The 12,288-nt window shown below is 42.1% G+C and overlaps 1 long non-coding RNA gene across 2 annotated transcripts in view; it reads right to left on the bottom strand.

Moving 5' to 3' along the window:
- Positions 1–12,288, bottom strand: part of LOC129633623 (uncharacterized) — a 48,117-nt gene that overhangs the window by 20,196 nt on the left and 15,633 nt on the right. For both annotated transcript variants that reach the window (XR_008705111.1, XR_008705112.1), the window contains exon 2: positions 180–251. This is a non-coding gene — a long non-coding RNA (uncharacterized LOC129633623). The remainder of the gene's footprint in view (positions 1–179; positions 252–12,288) is intronic.

Below are 12,288 nucleotides of genomic sequence, written 5' to 3'. Positions count from 1 at the left end.
AGGAGGCACAGGTCACCCACATGCAGGGGGTCTCACTGTTGAACAGGGGGCTCACCCTTGTGTGGGAGTCAGGATGTACATTTCTTGAATAAATCATGGCTGGGCTCCACACTTCACCCACATCAGGAAACTGAAAGGATCTGTGTCATTAAATATCTCAACAGGCAATACAACGTTACCAATTTCTCTGGTCACATGATGGTTAGCATCCAGGAGAGATTCAGGAACTTCTCCGAGTGCAGCCCAGTGTCCTGTAAAGACAGACAGGAAGTGGCCTGATTCCAGCATCCCAGGCTTCCAGCAGAAAGTGACCACAGTGGATATCTTCTGGAAAAATACATTCTTTATTAGTACAGAAAACATAGGCTCCCTGATTTTTCGCTTCTCTGTTCAAACTGAGCTAGATTGAAATTGATATTCATATCAAGAGGTAACATTTTTGAAGTTTGAAATGTCATACCAGGGAAACAGGACCTGGAGAAAAGGGAATATACACCTAAGCTGCTGGAGGGGAAAAAACATCCTAAAAATAAAGCTAAAATTAAAATTGGACTTAATTATGGGCTTCCCTGGTGGCTTAGAGAGTAAAGCGTCCGCCTGCAATGTGTGAGACCTGGGTTCAATCCCTGAGTTGGGAAGATCCCCTGGAGAAGGCAGTGGCAACCCATTCCAGTACTCTTGCCTGGAAAATCCCATGGACAGAGGAGTCAGCGAGTCTGCAGTCCATGGGGTCGCAAAGAGTTGGACACGACTGAGCGACTTCACTTTCATGACAGTATGTGGTTACACAGAGTGTGAACCAAGGGTCTACATATAGCAGGCAATATGTGAAGACAAATTTGATATCTCAGATGTGAGGGTAAAGGTTTCCTGTCAGATATGCAACTTGTATGGACAAATTCTTTTAGAATATTGCATGTATCTTTTCAAATTAAAGCTTTGTCTGGATGTATGCTTTGGAGTAGGATTGCTGGATCATATGGTGACTGCAGCCATGAAATTAAAAGACACTTGCTCCTTGGAAGAAAAGCTATGACAAACCTAGACAGCATATTAAAAAGCAGAGACATTACTTTGCTGGCAACGGTCTGTCCGTCTAGTCAAAGCTATGGTTTTTCCAGTAGTCCTGTATAGATGTGAGAGTTGGACCATGAAGAAAGCTGAGCACTGAAGAATTGATGCTTTTAAACTGAAGTGTTAAAAAAGACTCTTGAGAGTCCCTTGGACTTCAAGGAGATCCAACCAGTCCATCCTAAAGAAGATAGGTCCTGAATATATATTGGAAGGACTGATGCTGAAGCTGAAACTCCAATACTTTGGCCACCTGATGTGAAGAACTGACTCATTGGAAAAGGTCCTGACCCTGGAAAGATTGAGGGCAGGAGGAGAAGGGGATGACAGAGGATGAGATGGTTGGATGGCATCACCAACTCAATGGACATGAGTTTGAGCAAGTTCCAGAAGTTGGTGATGAACAGGGAAGCCTGGCGTGCTACAGTCCATGGGGTTGCAAAGAGTTGGACACAACTGAGTGACTAACACACACACACGTGCATCTTTGAGCAGTTTTAGAGACCTGCATGCTCCCCATAAAGGGAAGTCTTGTGTTGGGACCAAGGTCTGCTTCCCAATAAATGCTGTTCCTTGAGCAAATTCAGTCACTGACCAGGGGGCACATGGTGAGACCACCATGTCAGCTGACATTTCCCACATCTCAGGCCTCAGACTGACCATTCCATTTGAGGTGTAACAGTTTGCCCTGGTGATACAGCTTGACCTCTTTCTGTATGACTAGGTGAGTTGTTAATGACATTTTAGGATTCTGCAGGATTAACAGCCCCCTAACAGTAAAATATATGTTTTCAAGTTACACCAGGACATGGGGTTACACCATGAGCCTAAGGGAGTTTCTCATCAAAATTAGTTTCTTGATGGAATCTCTATTTTTAAAAATTTCCCATTTTTATTTTACTAATTTTTTTGATTATTTTGTGCAGATAGCCATCAACGATTTTTTTTAAGTTGAAGTACAGTTTATTTACAACACTATATTAGTTTGGGGTGTACAACAGAGTGAATCACTATTTTTATGGATTATACTCCATTTAAAGTTACTACAAATAGAGTCTGTATTTCCTTGTGCTGTAGAATATATCCCTGTAGCTTACTGACTTTATACCTAGCAGTTTCTGTCTCTGTCCCTGACACCGGTCTTGCCCCTCCCACCTCCCTCTCCCCACTGGCAACCTCTAGTTCTCTGTATCTGTGAGTCTGTTTCTGTTTCATGGATAAGTTCACTGGTGTCATGTTTTAGATTTCACATAGAAGTGATAACACACGGTATTTCTCTTTGTCTTTCTGACTTACATCACTTACTATCATAATGTCTAGGGTTATATTGCTGAAAACCCATTATTTTAATCTTTTTTATAGCTGAGTAGTATTCAGTATGTATCTCACATATGAAAACCTAGGTGTATATATTTAATATATGAAAAACTAGGAAAGCCAGGTATATATTTCCTATATGAAAATATAAGTATATATATTTGAAGAGTAGAATCCTTTGCTATTGTTCTTTAACCAAAGGAATTTAAATTTTACTATAACTTATAACAATACTAATTCTTACAACTTGGGCTCGGTAAAATGTGTTTCACTGGGACTTCTACAGTTCTCAAACTTTGGTGTGCTTCAGAATCACCTGGAGGGTTTATGAACCCAAATTGTCAAATTGCAGTTTCAGACCTTCTGATTTAGTAGATTTTCAAATACCAGTCCGGGGACCATAATGAAAATCACCGTGTCTTTTGAGTAATGCTTTTAGAGACTGAAGATAACACTTCTAATTCAAGTATACTGTCTTACATCTTAATACATACAAAAGTCTTAATTTGAAATTAGAAGATTGCTAAGTGATTTCCATTTATAGGGCACTACAAACTGAAATCAATATGTAGGCATCAAAAATAATAAAAATAAAATATATTGTCAAAGAACATTGAGAGAGGAACTTAAGTTTACAAATAAATTGTCCTGTAATTAGATTCATTTGACTGAATAATTCTTTGTAAAAAAAATTAAGGGGAAAACTACTTTATGTGATTTTTAAAAATTCTCATCAAAATTAGTTTCCTAATGGAATCTTCTATTTTAAAAAATCTCCCACCTTTATTTTGCTGAGTAATATTCTATATATATTTCATACATGAAAATAGAGGTATATATCTCTTATATGACAATATAGGTACATATCTCATATATGAAAATAGAGGTACATATTTTTGTACCATAAAATTTTAAACTGTCATAAAATTTAAAACCCATAAACATTTTCAAACAATGAAAGCCTTTCATTGTGTGGCTCAAAACACACTGTGGAAAATTCTTAAAGAGATGGGAATACTAGACCACCTTAACCTGCCTCCTGAGAACCCTGGATGCAAGTCAGGAAGCAACAGTTAGAACTGAACAATGGAGTGGTTCCAATTGGGAAAGGAGGACGTCAAGGCTGCTTATCGTCACCCTGCTTATTTAACTTATATGCAGTGTTGTTGTTCAGTTGCCCAGCCCTGTCTCTTTGCAACCCCATGGACTGCAGCACACCAGGCCTCCCTGTCCCTCACCATCTCCCAGAGTTTGCCCAAGTTCATGTTCATTGCATCAGTGATGCCATCCAGCTGTCTCATCCTCTGATGCCCTCTTCTCCTTCTACCCTCAGTCTTTCCCAGCATTAGGGACTTTTCCAATGAGTCATCTGTTTGTATCAAATAACCAAAATCCTGGAGCTTCAGCTTCAGCATCAGCCCTTCCAGTGAATATTCAGGGTTGATCTTCTTTAAGATTGACTAGTTTGATCTCTTTGCTGTCTAAGGAGCTTTCAAGAGTCTTCTCTAACACCACAGTTCAAAGGCATCAATTCTTTGGCATTCTGCCTTTTTTATAGTCCAGCTCTCACAACCACATGTGACCTCTGGGAAGACCATAGCCTTGACTATATGGACCTTTGTCGGCAGAGTTAATGTCTCTACTTTTCAACACACTGTCTAGGTTAGTCATCATTTTCCTGCCAAAGCAATCATCTTCTGATTTCATGGCTGCAGTCGCCATCCACAGTGATTTTGGAGCCCAAGAAGTGGAAATCTGTCACAACTTCCACATTTTCCCTTCTATTTGCCATGCAGTAACAGGGCCAGGAGCCACGATCTTAGTTTTTTAATATTTAGTCTTAAGCCGGCTCTTTCACTTTCCTCCTTCACTCTCATCAAGAAGCTCCTTAGGTCTTCTTCACTTTCTGCCATTAGAGTGGTATCATCCACACATCTGTGGTTGTTGATGTTTCTCCCGCCTATCTCAATGCCAGCTTGTAACTCATCCAGCCCGGCCTTTCTCATGATGTGCTCAGAGTATAGGTTAAGCAAACATGGTGACAGCAGACAGCGTTGTTGTACTCCAGTCAGTCATTCCATATGGGGTTCTAAGTGTTGCTTCTTGACCTGCACACAGGTTTCTCGGGAGACAGGGAAGGTGGTCTGGTGTTCCCATCTGACCTGCACACAGGTTTCTCGGGAGACAGGGAAGGTGGTCTGGTGTTCCCATCTGACCTGCACACAGGTTTCTTGGGAGACAGGGAAGGTGGTCTGGTGTTCCCGTCTCTTTAAGAGTTTTCCACAGTTTGTCATGGTCCACACAAAGGCTTTAACGTAGTCAATGAAACAGAGATAGATGTTTCCCTGAAATTCCCTTGCTTTCTCTACAATCCAGCAAATGTTGGCAATTTGATCTTTAGTTTCTCTTCATTTCTAAACCCAGCTTGTACATCTCGAAGTTCTTGGATCAAACAATGCTGAAGCCGAGCAAGTAAGATTTTAAGCATGATCTTTCTAGCATGGGAGATGAGTGCAAATGTCCGATGGTTAGCACATTCTTTGGTACCACCCTTGGGAAATGGGATGAGGATTAACCTTTTTCAGTCCTGTGGCCACTGCTGGATTTTCCAGACTTGCCGACATAATGAATGCAAAACTTTGAAGGCGTCATCCTTTAGTAATTTGAATAATTTTGCTGGAATTTCATTGCATCCACTAGCTTCATCAACAGCAGTGCTTCTTAAGGCCTACTTGACTTCACACTCCAGAATGTCTGGCTCTGGGTGACTAACCACACCATCGTAGTAATCCAGTTCATCAAGATCTTTTTTACACAGTTCTTCTGTGTATTCTTTCCATCTCTCCTTGATCTCTTCAGTGTCTACTAGGTCTACTACTACCATTTTTTATCCTTTATTGTGCCCATCTTTGGGCGGAATACTCCCTTGATGTTTCCAATTTTCCTGAAGAGATCTCTAGTCTTTTCCCGTTTGTTTGTTTGTTTCCTTCTAATTCAGCACTGTTCATTGAAGAAGGCCTTCTTGTCTCTCCTAGCTGTTCTTTGGAACTCTGCATTTAATTAGATGTACCTTTCCCTCTCTCCTTTGCTTTTCACTTCTCTTTGTTCTTCTGCTATTTGTAAAGCCTCCTCGGATAACCACTTTGCCTTCTTGCTTTTCTTTTTCTTTGGGATGGTTTTGTTTGCCACCTCCTGTACAATATTACAGACCTCTGTCCATAGTTTTTCAGGAACACTCATAACTAGATCTAGTCCCTTGAATCTATTCATTACCTCTACTGTGAATCCATATGGAATTTTATTTCAGTCATACCTGGCTGGCCTGGTGTTCTTCCCAGGTTTTTTTTAGTTTAAGCCTGAATTTTGCTGTGAGAACCTGATGATCTGAGCCACAGTCATCCCCAGGTCTTGTTTTTGCTGACTGTATACAGCTTCTCCATCTTCAGCTACAAAGAATGTAATCACTTTAATTTCAGTAATGACCATTTGGTGAGGTCCATGTGTAAAGTCATCACTTGGGTTGTTGAAAAAGGGTCAATAACATGAAGGATCCCCTTCATGGAACACTGCCTTGTCATGGCGAAGGGGCTTGCATAACTCAATGAAGCTATGAGCCATGCCATGCAGGGCCACCCAAGATGAACGGGCCATAGCAGAGAGTTGTGACATAACATGATCCACTAGAGGAGGGAATGGCAAACCACGCCAGTATACTTGTCGTGAGAACCTCATGAACTGTATAAAAGGCCATATGCAGAGTACATCTTGCTAAATGCCTGGCTAAATGAATCACAAGCTGGAATCAAGATTGCTGGGAGAAATATTAACAACCTCAGGTATGCAGATGATATCACTCTAATGGCAGAAAGTGAAGAAGAACTGGAGAGCCTCTTGATGAGGGTTGGGAGAGGAGAGTAAAAAACTGGCTTAAAACAACTTAAAATTATGGCATCCAGTCCTATCACATTATGGCAAATAGATAGGGAAAAAATGGAAACAGTGGCCGATTTTCTCTTGGGCTCCAAAATCACTGGGCTTTCAAATTATTGCATGACTGAAGCATGCAATAAAAGACATTTGCTCCTTTGAAGAAAAGCTATGACAAACCTGGACAGCATATTAAAGATCAGAGATATCACTTTGCCGACAAAGGTCTGTGTAGTCAAAACTATAATTTTTGCAGTAGTCATGTATGGATGTGAGAATTGGTCCATAAAGAAGGGTGAGCACCGAAGAACAGATGCTTTCAAACTGCGGCGCTAGAGAAAACTCTTGAGAGTTCCTTGGACAGCAAGGAGATTAAACCAGTCAATCCTAAAGGAAGTCAACCCTGAATATTCATTGGAAGGACTGATGCTGAACTTGAAGCTCCAATGCTTTGCCCACCTCATGCGAAGAGCCAACTCATTTGAAAAGACCCTGATGCTAGGAAAGATTGAGGGCAGGAGGAGAAGAGGGCAACAGAGGATGAGATGGTTGGATGGCATCACTGACTCAATGGACATGAGTTTGAGCCAACTCCTGGAAAGAGTGCAGGACAGGGAAGACTTGTGTGCTGCAGTCCATGGGTCACAAAGGTTGGACACAACTTAGAATCTGAACAACAAAGAATTAAAAACATTCATAAAATGGAAAGGTTTCATAAAATGAAGTTTCTGAAAATTTAAAACTTCATGATTTTTAAAACCTACTTCATCAAATTAAAAACTTCCTAATATTAAAATTATAAAATTATTTAGAAAATTAAAAATTTCTACTCCATGAAACACCTTATTTAGAATAGAAAACCAAAAGATGAATCATAGACTGGAAGAAGTCATTTCCAAAACACATATTGAATAAAGGATCTGTACTCAAATTAGACCAAACAGCCCCATTTACATTTGGTAAAGACTGAAAAACACACCTCACCAAGAATATAAAGAGATATGTACACAGATATTTTTTGAAGTGAAAGAAAGAGAAGTCACTCAGTCATGGCTGACTCTTTGGGATCATATGGACAGTAGACTACCAGGCTCTTCCATCCATGGCATTTTCCAGGCAAGAGTACTGGGGTGGGTTGCCATTTCCTTCTCCAGGGGATCTTCCCAACCCAGGGATTGAACCCAGGTCTCCCGCATTGCAGGCAGACGCTTTACCTTCTGATCCACCAAGGAAGACTTAGATATTTTTTATCAGGATATAATTTTTTATATCTCTGTGTAGATGTTAACATCTCTAGGTAGATAGATATTTATATCTCTCAGTAGGTATAAATAGATATTCCATAAAATTAAAACTTCCATAAAAATAACTTTCATAAACTGAATAACTGGCATAAATTGAATAACTTCTATAAAATTAATAAATTTCACATAGTTAATAATATTCATATTACTCACTTCCATACAATTATTCGTTTTCATATGACTAAAAACTTCCTCAGAAAACTAAAAATTATAAAATTATTTATAAAATTGAAACCTTTTACTCTATGAAATACCTTATTCAGAAAATCAAATAATGAATGACAAACTGAAACAGACTATTTCCAAAACACACATCAGATAAAGAATCTGTACTCAGATTATATGAAACAGCTCCATTAAAATTTGGCAAGGATTGAAACACAAACCTGGGGGGAAAAGATAAACATAGTAAATAAGGAAGGAAGGAAGAACTAGGGTTGGGTAGAGACAGCCCCTTGACAGCTAACCCTAGGATCTGACATTCCCACACCTGAGTCAATGTCCTGAGAAAACCATCATTCAAAAATGCACATGCACCCCACTTTCATTGCACCACTACTTAGATAGATTAAAGAAATATGGTATGCATATACAATGGGCCATTACTCACACGTGAAAACCGCCACTAAAACTATGAAATTGTGCCACTGGCAACCACAAGGTTGAACCCTGGAGGATCAAACACTAAGTGGAGTCAGCAACAGAGGAAGAAAATAGCAGATGATGCCCCTTCTAGGCGAAGTTAAACAAAGAGATACACTGCAAGTAATTTACAACACCAAAGGAGACTCAGAGATTAAAACACGAAAAAAGAATCCAGAAAAAAAAGGAAAGGGGGTAAGGATGAATTAGGAGGTCGGTACTAATGTATGCGCAGAAATCTGTATCTGTGATGGATAATCCACTAGGACTGTCTCCTTCCTTCCTTCTGCCTAGGCACTGAAATCTGTATCTCTAACATACCCACAGAAATCTGTATCTGTAATTAGCTAATCCACAAGGATTATCTCCTGCCTTCCTTCCCTCCTTTTTGCCTTTCTTCCATTTACGTATACATAGAAATACTTATCTCTAACATATAAATAAATACCTATCACTGTAATAGATAATCCATAAAGAATATTTCCTTCCTTCATTCCCTGCACATATAAAAAAAATTGTATCTCTAATAGTTACTCCACAGGGACCCGATGTTCACCACAGAGAACTTTGCTCCACCTTGTTCTATAACCTCTATGGCAAAAGAATCAATAAAAAGTACAAATATGCTGTATGATTATGTCATAATTGAATCAGTCTGTTGTACACTTACTGTAGTGAAAGGAAAAAAAAAGAAGAATGAGTTTTTCTCTTTCCCTTTCCTGAGAACAAAGATGATAAAGAGAAAGAACAGTGAGCAGGCCTGAACATTCCTAGTTTTTTTTTACTTTCAGTTCAGTTGTGTCCGACTCTTTGCGACCCCATGAATCGCAGCACTCCAGGCCTCCCTGTCCATCACCATCTCCCAGAGTTCACTCATACTCACGTCCATCGAGTTGGTGATGCCATCCAGCCATCTTATCCTCTGTCGTCCCCTTCTCTTCCTGCCCCCAATCCCTCCCAGCATCAGAGTCTTTTCCAATGAGTCAACTCTTCGCATGAGGTGGCCAAAGTACTGGAGTTTCAGCTTTAGCATCATTCCTTCCAAAGAAATCCCAGGGCTGATCTCCTTCAGAATGGACTGGTTGGATCTCCTTGCAGTCCAAGGGACTCTCAAGAGTCTTCTCCAACACCACAGCTCAAAAGCATCTTTTTTACTTTGGCTGCTCCTAACTCTGCATGTCTGTAACTAAGTTTGCTTTTCTGCCCCTTAACTCTGCAGGAGCTACAATTCACATTTTTCTTTAGACTCTATGCTAAACACAACCCTTATCTGCTTACAACACCCTTCCCCTTGTAGTTACACATCAGAAAGAAGGCCACAGAGCCACTGAATGGCCAGACTCAATTACTGAGGTACTGATGCCAGCCTGTGACTGTCTTTGAAACTGTTAAATGAAAATCAGTCAGTTCAGTTGCTCAGTCATGTCGGACTCTTTGCCATCCCATGAACTGGAGCACGCCAGGCTTCCCTGTCCATCATCAACTCCCGGAGCTTACTCAAACTCATGTCTATCACGTTGGTGATGCCATCCAAACATCTCATCCTTTGTCATCCCCTTCTCCTCCCGCCTTCAATCTTTCCCAGCATCAGGGTCTTGTCAACTGAGTCAGTTCTTCACATCAGGTGGCCAAAGTATTGGAGTTTCAGCTTCAACATCAGTCCTTCCAATGAATATTCAGGGCTGATCTTCTTAAGGATTGACTGGTTTGAATTCCTTGCAGTCCAAGGGACTCTCACGAGTTCTCTCCAACACCACAGTTCAAAAGCATTCTGCCATATTAATGAACAAGAAATGTTACCGCCATCAGTGATTTCTGGCCCCCAAATGTGAATGCTACTGCTGCTGCTAAGTCGCTTCAGTCGTGTCCAACTTTGTGCGACCCCATAGACAGCAGCCCACCAGGCTCCCCCGTCCCTGGGATTCTCCAGGCAAGAACACTGGAGTGGGTTGCCATTTCCTTCTCCAAAGCATGAAAGGGAAAAGTGAAAGTGAAGTCGCTCAGTTGTGTCTGGCTCTAAGCGACCCCATGGACTGCAGCCTACCAGGCTCCTCTGCCCATGGGATTTTCCAGGCGAGAGTACTGGAGTGGGGTGCCATTGCCTTCTGCAAATGTGAATGAAGGCTCCCCAAATTGTGATCCAGGGCATGTTGCCCCCGCCCGACCCCGGTGACTGCTGAGGGGCTGGGGGTGCAGGAAGCAAGGTGAGCAAGGAGACGGGACTGGCCCCGATGGCTGAGGTAGCCGGAAACGAGTGAACTCAGTGAGCCCGAGGCTGCACCTCCCCACACACAGAATGCTGAATTCCTTAACCTGAAACCTGATCTTTGATGTGCAGACTGCCTGCTCCCTGTGTTGCAAACTTGTATATAGCCTGACTTACCCTCTGCCTCCTTGGAGCAGTTTTCTCAGAGATACTGAGATGCTGTCTCCTGGGTTTGAAGTCCTAAACATTCGCACCAAATAAAATAACTCTATTTTCAGGTTGTGACTATATTTTTTAGTCGACAAAACAATGCACGAGGAAGAAATCAAGATCCTAATACCTTTGTCCCTCATCTTATGTAAGCCCCTGGACTCCTCATGGAGTGGGGGCACAGTTCTTGAGGCATGAGACTACTGTGTTCCGCTCTCTGCCGGATGAGAATTAAAGCCACCTTTCTATTTCCTCCAAACTCTGTCTCCATATTTTTCATTCAGCTTCGGTGGGCAGAGAGGCCAAGCTTTTGGCCAGCAACACACTGAAGACAAGCACAAAACAGCAGATCAACTAGACTTCAACACAGCGTTGGCAGGAGATTAAAGAAAAGGAAAGAAAAGTAATGCATAGTTTATTCCCACCCACCTGCTGGACTCAGGATGCTATTTGATCCTGGGAACATGATTAGGTTTGAGTCCCAGGGCTGGACTGGGTGGGGTCAACACAGCACGACAGGGTGCCCTTCATTGAGATCTGTCTCAATCCTGTACTGTCTGATTTGCCCTGACTAGGACCAGAACTCCTAGTGCACCCAAACGATGGTGGCCCAACCCTCTGGCCTCGAGGACAAGAGGTGAAGTCACCAAGTATCCAGGGCCCCTGGTGCTGGGGTCCAGCTCAAGACTCTTTCCTGAGAGTGCAGCCTCATAGGTCCTCAGCAGGGAGTGATGCCCCAGGTACTGAATAGCCTAGCGAGGAGGGGTGAAGCTTCAGAGGAAAGAAGTAGTGAGACACAAGCCCTTGGGAGTTTGCTCAGACACATTCCACTCCACTTCACAGCCCAGGAAGCCAACTTTCCCTAAGGCTTGGTTGCAGGTAGAACCAGAGTTTGGAGAAGGCAATGGCACCCCACTCCAGTACTCTTGCCTGGAAAATCCCATGGATGCAGGAGCCTGGTGGGCTGCAGTCCATGGGGTTGCAAAGAGTCGGACACGACTGAGCGTCTTCACTTTCACTTTTCACTTTCATGCATTGGAGAAGGAAATGGCAACCCACTCCAGTGTTCTTGCCTGGAGAATCCCAGGGTCGGGGGAGCCTGGTGGGCTGCCGTCAGTGGGGTCGCACAGAGTCGGACACGACTGAAGCGACTTAGCAGCAGCAGCAGCAGCAGCACCAGAGTTGGGCATGAAGAAGTGCTGCCACCTTGTGAAAATTTCCTGTAACTACAAATTGCCCACCAGTGCTTACTGGCACCTCCAATTCACAAGGCCTATGGGGTTCTTAATGGCAGCTGCCCTCAGGGTCCTGCTACAGGTATTACAGAAATAAATTCTAAACACCACCGATTTACAAGAAATCAATTGAAACAGGCAAATTTTCCTTCATATCCTTCAAGGGAAAAAAATAAAAAAACGGCCACAAGACAAGATACTCAAACATCCCTAATTATTACAAGAAGAATGTCAATCAAAACAAAAACAAGAAATCAAATCCCATCTGACGTAATGGTCATCCTGACTGTCTGCAAACAGTAAATGGTGGAGAGAGCAGGGAGATGACAGAACCCCCCTACAAATACTCTAGGAATAGACATTGGCAACAGCCCCT

Source organism: Bubalus kerabau, chromosome 19 (genome assembly GCF_029407905.1).
Source record: "Bubalus kerabau isolate K-KA32 ecotype Philippines breed swamp buffalo chromosome 19, PCC_UOA_SB_1v2, whole genome shotgun sequence".
In the NCBI taxonomy this organism is placed as follows: domain Eukaryota; kingdom Metazoa; phylum Chordata; class Mammalia; order Artiodactyla; family Bovidae; genus Bubalus; species Bubalus kerabau.
The sequence above is the reverse complement of the archived record's forward strand: the minus strand, read 5'-3'. Positions and strand labels throughout refer to the sequence as shown.